Source organism: Triticum urartu, chromosome 2 (assembly GCF_003073215.2).
Source record: "Triticum urartu cultivar G1812 chromosome 2, Tu2.1, whole genome shotgun sequence".
Lineage (NCBI taxonomy): Eukaryota > Viridiplantae > Streptophyta > Magnoliopsida > Poales > Poaceae > Triticum > Triticum urartu.
In genome coordinates, this window is record NC_053023.1 from 577,579,523 (window position 1) to 577,588,461 (window position 8,939).

The following is an 8,939-nucleotide window of genomic DNA, read 5'->3' on the forward strand; positions in this document are numbered from 1 at the left end:
GGAGCAAAGTGGTACTTATGATGTAGGTGATGAAATTCCTCCCCAAGCCATAAGAAGAATGGGTGTTGGTCATATCCTACCCATTGAGGAACCCCTTGTGGCCGAAGGAGAAGGACAATGTTCCACTCAAGTGGAACCTTCACCAACCCAAGACCCACACGCTTCCGAAGAACAAAGTGAGGGCCCTCAACCTCAAGAACAAGACCAAGGGAAAGCTCAATCTCAAGATGGTGTTGTAACATCAAGTGATGCCCAAGGTCAAGTTCCCTCCTCCGAGCAAGCTCAAGATCAAGAGATTCCTCGTGATCAAGAACAAGCTCAAGACGACGCTCAAGATGATCAAGTGACCACTCCTCGTCTCATCCCCGAGGAGGAATTGGAGCGTCGTGCCGCCAAAGTTGCTTCCAAGCTCTCCACCAAGGGTCATCTCATGACAAATGTGCTTGGAAGCTTACGAAAGGGGGTAAGCACTCGTAGACAATTAGCAAACTATTGTGAACATCACGCGTTTGTCTCGTGTGTCAAACCCCAAAAGGTCTATGAGGCGCTCGAAGATCCGGATTGGCTCAATGCCATGCATGAAGAACTCAATAACTTTGAGCGCAACAAAGTATGGAGATTGGTGCCAAGGCCTACGGGGAACCACAATGTCGTTGGAACCAAGTGGATATTCAAGAACAAGCAAGATGCTCATGGGATTATCATTCGCTACAAGGCTCGTTTGGTAGCACAAGGCTACTCCCAAGTCGAGGGTATCGACTATGGTGAAACCTTTGCTCCCGTTGCTCGTCTTGAATCCATTCGCATGTTGATTGCATATGCTTCTCATCATAACTTTAAGTTACAACAAATGGATGTGAAGAGTGCTTTTCTTAATGGTCCTATTAATGAATTGGTTTATGTCAAGCAACCCCCCGGGTTCAAGGATCCCTACTTTCCCGATCATGTGTATCAACTCTATAAGGCACTCTATGGCCTTAAACAAGCCCCACGTGCGTGGTATGACCACCTTACCGAGTTGTTACAAGACCGTGGTTTTGAAGTTGGGCTAATCGACCCCACTCTTTTTACTAAGAAGGTCAAAGGGGAGTTGTTTGTGTGCCAATTATATGTTGATGATATTATCTTTGGTTCCCCTAACAAAGCTTTCAATGAGGAATTTGCCGCTCTTATGACCTCAAAGTTTGAGATGTCTCCCATGGGAGAGTTGAAGTTCTTTCTCGGGTTCGAAGTGAAGCAAAGGAGAGAAGGAACCTTCATCAACCAAGCCAAATACACTCAAGACATGCTTAAGAGATTCAAACTAAGTGATGTCAAGCCAGCGTCCACTCCCATGCCCACCAAGTGCCAACTTGACATTGATCCCAATGGTAAAGCGGTGGATCAAAAGGTATATCGCTCCATGATTGGCTCCTTGCTTTACCTTTGTTCATCTAGACCGGATATCATGTTGAGTGCGGGAATTTGTGCATGGTTTCAAGCCGCACCTAAGGAAAGTCACTTTGTGGCGGTCAAGAGAATCTTTCAGTATTTGGCTCATACCCCAAACTTTGGCTTATGGTACCCAAGAGGAGCAAACTTCAAGCTTGTAGGTTATTCGGACTCAGATTGGGCGGGAGACAAAGTGGATAGGAAGTCCACTTCTGGAGGGTTCCAATTTCTTGGTTGCTCTTTGGTAAGTTGGTCTTCCAAGAAGCAAAGTTGTGTGTCTCTCTCATCCACGGAAGCGGAGTATGTGGCTGCCGGTAGTTGTTGTGCACAACTTTTATGGATGAGGCAAACTTTAAAGGATTACAGTGTCACTTGTGACAAAGTGCCTCTTTGGTGTGACAATGAAAGTGCCATCAAGATTTCTCTCAACCCAGTGCAACACTTCAAGACAAAGCATATTGAGATTAGGTATCACTTCATCCGGGATCACATTAGGCGAGGGGAGATCGAGCTCAACTATGTCAACACTCATGATAACCTTGCAGATATCTTCACGAAGCCTTTGGATGAAGCAAGATTTCGCGAGTTAAGGCATGAGCTAAATATCATTGATTCGAGCAATGTGACTTGAACCCTTGCACACCCCACCACACTCAACTTGTTGTCTAGTTTAGGTGTAGGCATGTACATAGGGGGAGTGTTGTTCTCTCAATGAACTTTCCCTCCCCCATAATGCATAAACCAATCAAACTGTTTCACTTTAGCCATTTTTGATGGTTCTTGTGCTTCAAAGATGAGTGTTGGTCATGGGCCCAAGGTTAAAATCTTCGCGGCGCCATACCTCTGAACTCAAACATAGGTGGTCTCGGCCACCGCCCTCTCTTGGAGAGGTGTGTGTCTTTGTTCCTATTGTCGGTTCTGTGTGTGTGATCTCGTGTTTGTCTCGTTTTTTTGTTTCTTTCCTTGAGCATAGCCCTTTTTGGTCAGTCCTTTTTGCGGTAGAGCGGTACTACCACTGCGTGCGCGGCACTACCGCTGATAAGGGTCAAGCGGTACTACCGCCCACCCCAGCGGTACTACCGCTGCGGGGCGGGCGATGGGGGGGGGGTTATGTCGGGGCAGGGGGAGTTGTTTCTCCCCCATACCCATTCGCCCCCACTCGTCTTCCTCGTCGCTCCAGCGACCTCTCGCCGCAGGAGGGGCCCGGCCGGCCGCCGTTTTCATGCCATCCCTCTCCATTTCCTCCAGTGGAGTCGATCCCCACCACGTCCTCTAGCCATGGATGCCGGTATTGCCCCCGTTCCCGTTCTCTCTTTGCCTAGATCTTGCATCTAGTTTTAGGGGCAATAGGCATTGTTCTTCTCGTCTTTTGGCTAAGGCGAGGCTTGAGTAGGATGGAGATGGCGTCTAGGCCCTGTGGATTGAAGTTTGGTAGGTTTATTTTTGAATTTGGCATCTCCGGTAGTGCCGGATCCGTCCACGGCAGTAGGGAACCACCGTTCCCCATCTGGCGCGGTACTACCGCCCTCCTCGAGTGGTACTACCACGCAAGCGGTACTTCCGCTTATGGGCCGCGGTACTACCATTCCCCATTTGGCGCGTACTACCGCCCTCTTCGAGCGGTACTACCGCGCAAGCTAGATGCCTAATTCCATATTTTCCTACCAAGTTTTGATCCGTGTTGTGTTCTTTGGTGGCTTATGCTCTTTTCTTTCGTGTTGTTTCTTCTACTCGTGTGTTTGGTTCCAGGTGGTGATCTTCTTGAGCAGCAGGCCCGCCGTGTCAACCCCGGTCGTGCAACGTCAAAGCGCTACTGCACTTCTGAGTCAGCAGGTGGTTCCTCTAGTGCTCAACCACCGCCAGCCGGCGCAACCTCAAGTGCTCCACCGCCACCTCAGCACACGAAGAGATCAGCAAGCAAGCCAAAGGGAAATACCATGACTGAGATGACTGCCAAGGAGTTTTGGGCAAGGCGTCGCCGCAACCCCTATGAGGAAGACCAAGATCCCACTTTGGTCAACCGCTCGTTCTGGAACCGCTTTCAGTTCTCCATCTTCTTCGATGTGCTCAAGGCTAAGAAGAATCACTTTGTTGATGTCCGTTCCATCGACACCGATCCTATGGAAAAGGATCATGAGTACTTTGGTGAAGCCCTTCATATGTGCACTCAGTTGAACATTCTCAGAATCATGCAGTTCAACAAGGACTTTGATGTCGATTTGATATGTCAATTCTATGCCACTGTTCATCTTGGAACTGATGATGAAAGGACTCTGACTTGGATGACGAATGGGAAGCTGCTCACCATCAAGTGGAAGGCCTTCATGGAGTTACTTGGGGTGGAAGATCTCGGGCTTGAGAATCCAGCCGGCTTCCGTCCTCACCGCAATGTTACCTCCACTCACAAGCAAGCCCTCTGGCCCTACTGTTCTGAGAAGGTTAACCCCAAGACGAAGAAGGTATCCTATGAGTTGTCTACCTATCTGGACATACTTCAACGTGTCTTCCGAGAGACTCTTTTCCCTCGCATTGGGAATCTGGATATGGTCCACTCCTATCTCGTGGACATGCTTCTCTTCTGCCAGCATGAGAAGGAAGCAAACACTGGAGAGTCCCTGGATATCTCCCATGTTATGTGGTCTGAACTTCTTTCCGCCATCTCTGAGTGCAAGTGCCCGATCTATGGTCCGTTCATCATGCTGCTCATTGAGAAGGCCTGGGCACATCACTATCCCAGGACTGCACTGGAAACTGGAGAGTTGATTTCTCATGACATCAAGCGTCTGAGGAAGAAGGACAATTGGGGCACCCAGGCCTCTCGTTCTGGTGGTCCACCTTCTGAGGCTGACATGGAGACCGAGGACAAGGCTGAGGCTGACAAGGATGAGGACTATGAGCCCTCTGGTGTGGAGCCCTCATGGGCTAAGAAGATTAAGCGCAAGATGAATAAGCTCTTCTGCATGGAGTCTCATGGCCAGTATATGTCTCATGTCTCTGAGAAGATGGCCCGCAGATGTCACAAGGAGCTCATGCGACAGTTGGGTGCCACTGTTAACAGCGGATCTGAGGAGAGGATCACTGACGAGGAGGAGTGAGTTCAGCAGCATTGCCCATGGACCGATTCAGACGCCGAGCAGTTTCCGACCAACGACGGCGGTGTAGACGATCCCGCTGAGATGTGATGATCAGCTTGCCATCACCTAGAGCCGTAGCAACGCTCTTTGCCCTTTTGGTATCTCGATGCCAAAGGGGGAGAGAGTTTAGGGATTTGTGTGTTGCCGTTTTGCGAGTGTGTCTTTGTCTTTTTCTTTGTGGTTTGTGGTCTTGGGTTTTCTCGTCGTTTGCTTGATTTGGTTTGGTGCTAGTGAGACCTAAGTTCTAGACATATGGTGTGAGACATATGCTACCCTTCTTTACCTTTATTATCTATGTCTATCTAGTTCTATGGTATCTTATAAGTTGCATGCTTATCCTGTTATATACCCTACTCTCTTGTATTCCTTGCTTAGATTGTTGGACTGTAAAATATAGGGGGAGTATTGATACTAATGTGTGTCTTGCATTCCAAAGGCACTACTAACTAGGTGCACACATTCAGGGGGAGCCCGTCTATATTTTGTAGTTCTATTTACTTTCCTGTCTTATCCTTATGTAAATCCCTGGTTGTCATCAATCCACCAAAAAGGGGGAGATTGTTAAGGCATATCTCTCTCGATGTAGTTTTGGTGATTGATGACAACATGCTTGCAGACTAATCGTGTGCTTTGAGCATTCCAGAGTTTCATCCTTTGGCACGAGACGATTTCTTTCCCCTTGGAGTGTTTTTCAAGACGGTGTAGCTCTTTCGTTTCTTGTTTGGTGGGCTAGTTTCGTAGGAGTCACCGTACTATCAAGAGGGGGTCCGCTTTGGTAAGGCTAGGGTGGAATCATCACGTACACTTCCATTTCACACCCTCTGGGCCTTCCCGCGTCATTGGAAGTTTGATTCCCTGCTGAATGGGCAATCTTTGGCCCCAGCAGTAGTACCACGGTGCCCAGTGGTAGTACCGTTTGAGGGTCCTCAACGGCAGTACCGCTGCGGTACCGGGCCACTACCGCCTTGACTCGAGGGGGGCGCTTCTCGTGTCGGGTTGAGCGGCACTTGTGGCGGTAGTAGGTGCGGTAGTACCGCTCGGGAGCAGTAGTACCGCCCTACCACCACGGCAATACCGCGTTGGGCACGGTCCCTCCTCTATCTTCAAGCCCTCCCAGGCTGGGCGGTAGTACCGCAAGGGGGAGCGGTAGTACCGCTGGGTCCAGCGGTAGTACCGCTGCCACCTGCTGTAGTACCGCCCTCTATGGGGCTGTTTTGTGGGTAACGGTTGGATGGGGTCCTTTAGTATAAAAGGGGGTCCCCTTCTTGCTCGTTGACTGACCTCTTCCCCCATAAGCTCCATTAATGCTCCAAGCTCCATTTTCGCCCGATCTCTCTCCCTAGCCAATCAAACTTGTTGATTTGCTCGGGAGTGGTTGAGAAGGCCCCGATCTACACTTCCACCAAGAGAAATTTGATTTCCCCACCTGTCCCTAGCGGATCTTGTTACTCTTGGGTGTTTGAGCACCCTAGACGGTTGAGGTCACCATGGAGCCATAGTCCATTGTGGTGAAGCTTCGTGGTGTTGTTGGGAGCCTCCGATTAAGTTGTGGAGATTGCCCCAACCTTGTTTGTAAAGGTCCGGTTGCCGCCTCCAAGGGCACCAATAGTGGAATCATGACATCTCGCATTGTGTGAGGGCGTGAGGAGAATACGGTGGCCCTAGTGGCTTCTTGGGGAGCATTGTGCCTCCACACCGCTCCAACGGAGACGTACTTCCCCTCAAAAGGAAGGAACTTCGGTAACACATCCTCGTCTTCACCGGCTCCACTCTTGGTTATCTTGTACCTTTACTTGTGCAAGATTATTAGTGTTACTTCCCTTGCTTGCTTGTGTGCTTGTTGTTGTTGCATCATATAGGTTGCTCATCTAGTTGCACTTCTAGACAACCTACTTTGATGCAAAGTTTAATTTGGTAAAGAAAAGCAAAAATTGTTAGTTGCCTATTCACACCCCCTCTAGTCAACCATATCGATCCTTTCACTCGTGGCCTGCCCTCTCTCTCCCCTAAGGCCCATGTTGGCCCATTACTTCCCTGGGGTGTTCCGGTAACCCCTCCGGCACTCCATTTTTACCTGGTACCTCTCGGAACTCTTCCGGTGTCCGAATAACATCGTCCAATACATCATTCTTTATGTCTTGACCATTTCGAGACTCCTCGTCATGTCTGTGATCTCATCCGGGACTCCGAACAACATTCGGTCATCAAAACACATAACTCATACAATACAAAATCATCATCGAACGGTAAGCGTGCGGACCGTACGGGTTCAAGAACTATGTATATATGACCGAGACACCTCTCCGGTCAATGACCAATAGCGGAACCTGGATGCTCATATTGGTTCCTACATATTCTACGAAGATCTTTATCGGCTAAACCGCATAACAACGTACATTATTCCCTTTGTCATCGGTATGTTACTTGCCCGAGATTCGATCGTCGGTATCATCATACCTAGTTCAATCTCGTTAACGGCAAGTCTCTTTACTCATCACGTAATGCATCATCCCGTAACTAGCTCATTAGTCACATTGCTTGCAAGGCTTGTAGTGATGTGCATTACCGAGAGGGCCCAGAGATACCTCTTTGGTACACGGAGTGACAAATCCTAATCTCGATCTATGCCAACCCAACAAACACCTTCGGAGACACCTGTAGAGCATCTTTATAATCACCCAGTTACGTTGTGACGTTTGATAGCACACAAGGTGTTCCTCCGGTATTCGGGAGTTGCATAATCTCATAGTCAGAGGAATATGTATAAGTTATGAAGAAAAGCAATAGCGATAAGATTTAACGATCATTATGCTAAGCTAATGGATGGGTCTTGTCCATCACATCATTCTCTAATGATGTGATCCCGTTCATCAAATGACACCACATGTTTATGGTTAGGAAACTTAACCATCTTTGATTAACGACACTACTAGGGAAAACCCTAGTAGTAGCGTGGGTGGCCGCGCTACTACCACGGCGCTACAGCTAACTGTTAGTAGTAGCGCGGTCTCTACCCGCGCTACTACTATTGACTATATCAGCAGCGCTTTTCGGGAACGCGCTACTATTAATTAGTTGTAGCGCTTTCCTAACCCCGCGCTACTGTTGTATCTTTCATCATTTCCCCCCGCTTCCTACCCCGTTTTAGTTTCAATAAACAGCAATTTCCAGATACTAGGTACTACTAGATATCAATTTCATAAAGCATTATAGGTACTAGGTAGTACTAGATAACAATTTCATATATAGTCAACATGCATCCTCAAGCAGTACTAGGTAGTCTTACATCCACACACATATATAGCAGTTCTACTAGGTATATATAGTCATACAGTCACACACACACATGTAGTTCTAGATGATATCGACGACGATCATCATCCTCAAGACTGGGCAGTGGGTGTTCCTGATATTAATTAGGATGGCCTGACCAACACGAAGATTCTTGCCAATGAGGAATCTCTTCCACCCAACCGAGTTTAAGTGTGTGCGACCGTCCATGTCCATGCGGTAAGTACAGGTGGTGACGGAGCCCCTTGCGGTAAGGCATATTCCAGCTAAGCCTTCTTCATCGGGATCGATACCACAACTCACAGATAGGCTCTTTAGCAATTTATGAATAAAAAACATATCAATTAATAAATAGCCTTGCACATACTCTTGCAAATATATTTCTATTAAGTATTGATTTCTACACTATCAAAAGACACAGTACTACACATTTGTACTAAGCATGAATTCTACTAATAAATATATATGGATTATCTACACTATTAATAGTTCCTTGGATTCTACACTAATAAGCATGTGATCAGACTCTACACTAAAGCATATCATTGACTAGATTCCACACAGCATATCATTGGACTCTACACTAAGCATGTCATCGGATAATTTGCATTTGTAAGTATAACAATAAAGCATATATATATATCAACAAATTAGTACAGTCAGTATAACATACCATATCATACCGATCGACTATGGTACTTGTCAGGCGGGTCATGAATGGCACCCCGACAAAGTCATCACGTGGCGGAATTATGTCCCATAGGTTGCACACCTCCTCCTTGCCTAGCCTCATTCTTTGAGATACGATGGCTTCATGAAGTGGGTCCTCATCATCTTCATCGAGTGGGTCCCCATCATCTTCTACCAGGTTGATATAAATGACAACCAGCTTGGGTCTTTCTGCTCTGAAGGAGAAGCTGATCAACTCACCACCAGTAAGACGCATGCGGGCGAGGAAACGGGCCCATCCATCTCCTCCAATCCGCGACATATTGCATCCTTTCTCGACCTCCATAGTGTAGGGCCCCCAGGAGCCTCAAAGGTCACAGTGTCTCCTGTCAGCTTGTTGAATTTCAACCTCAC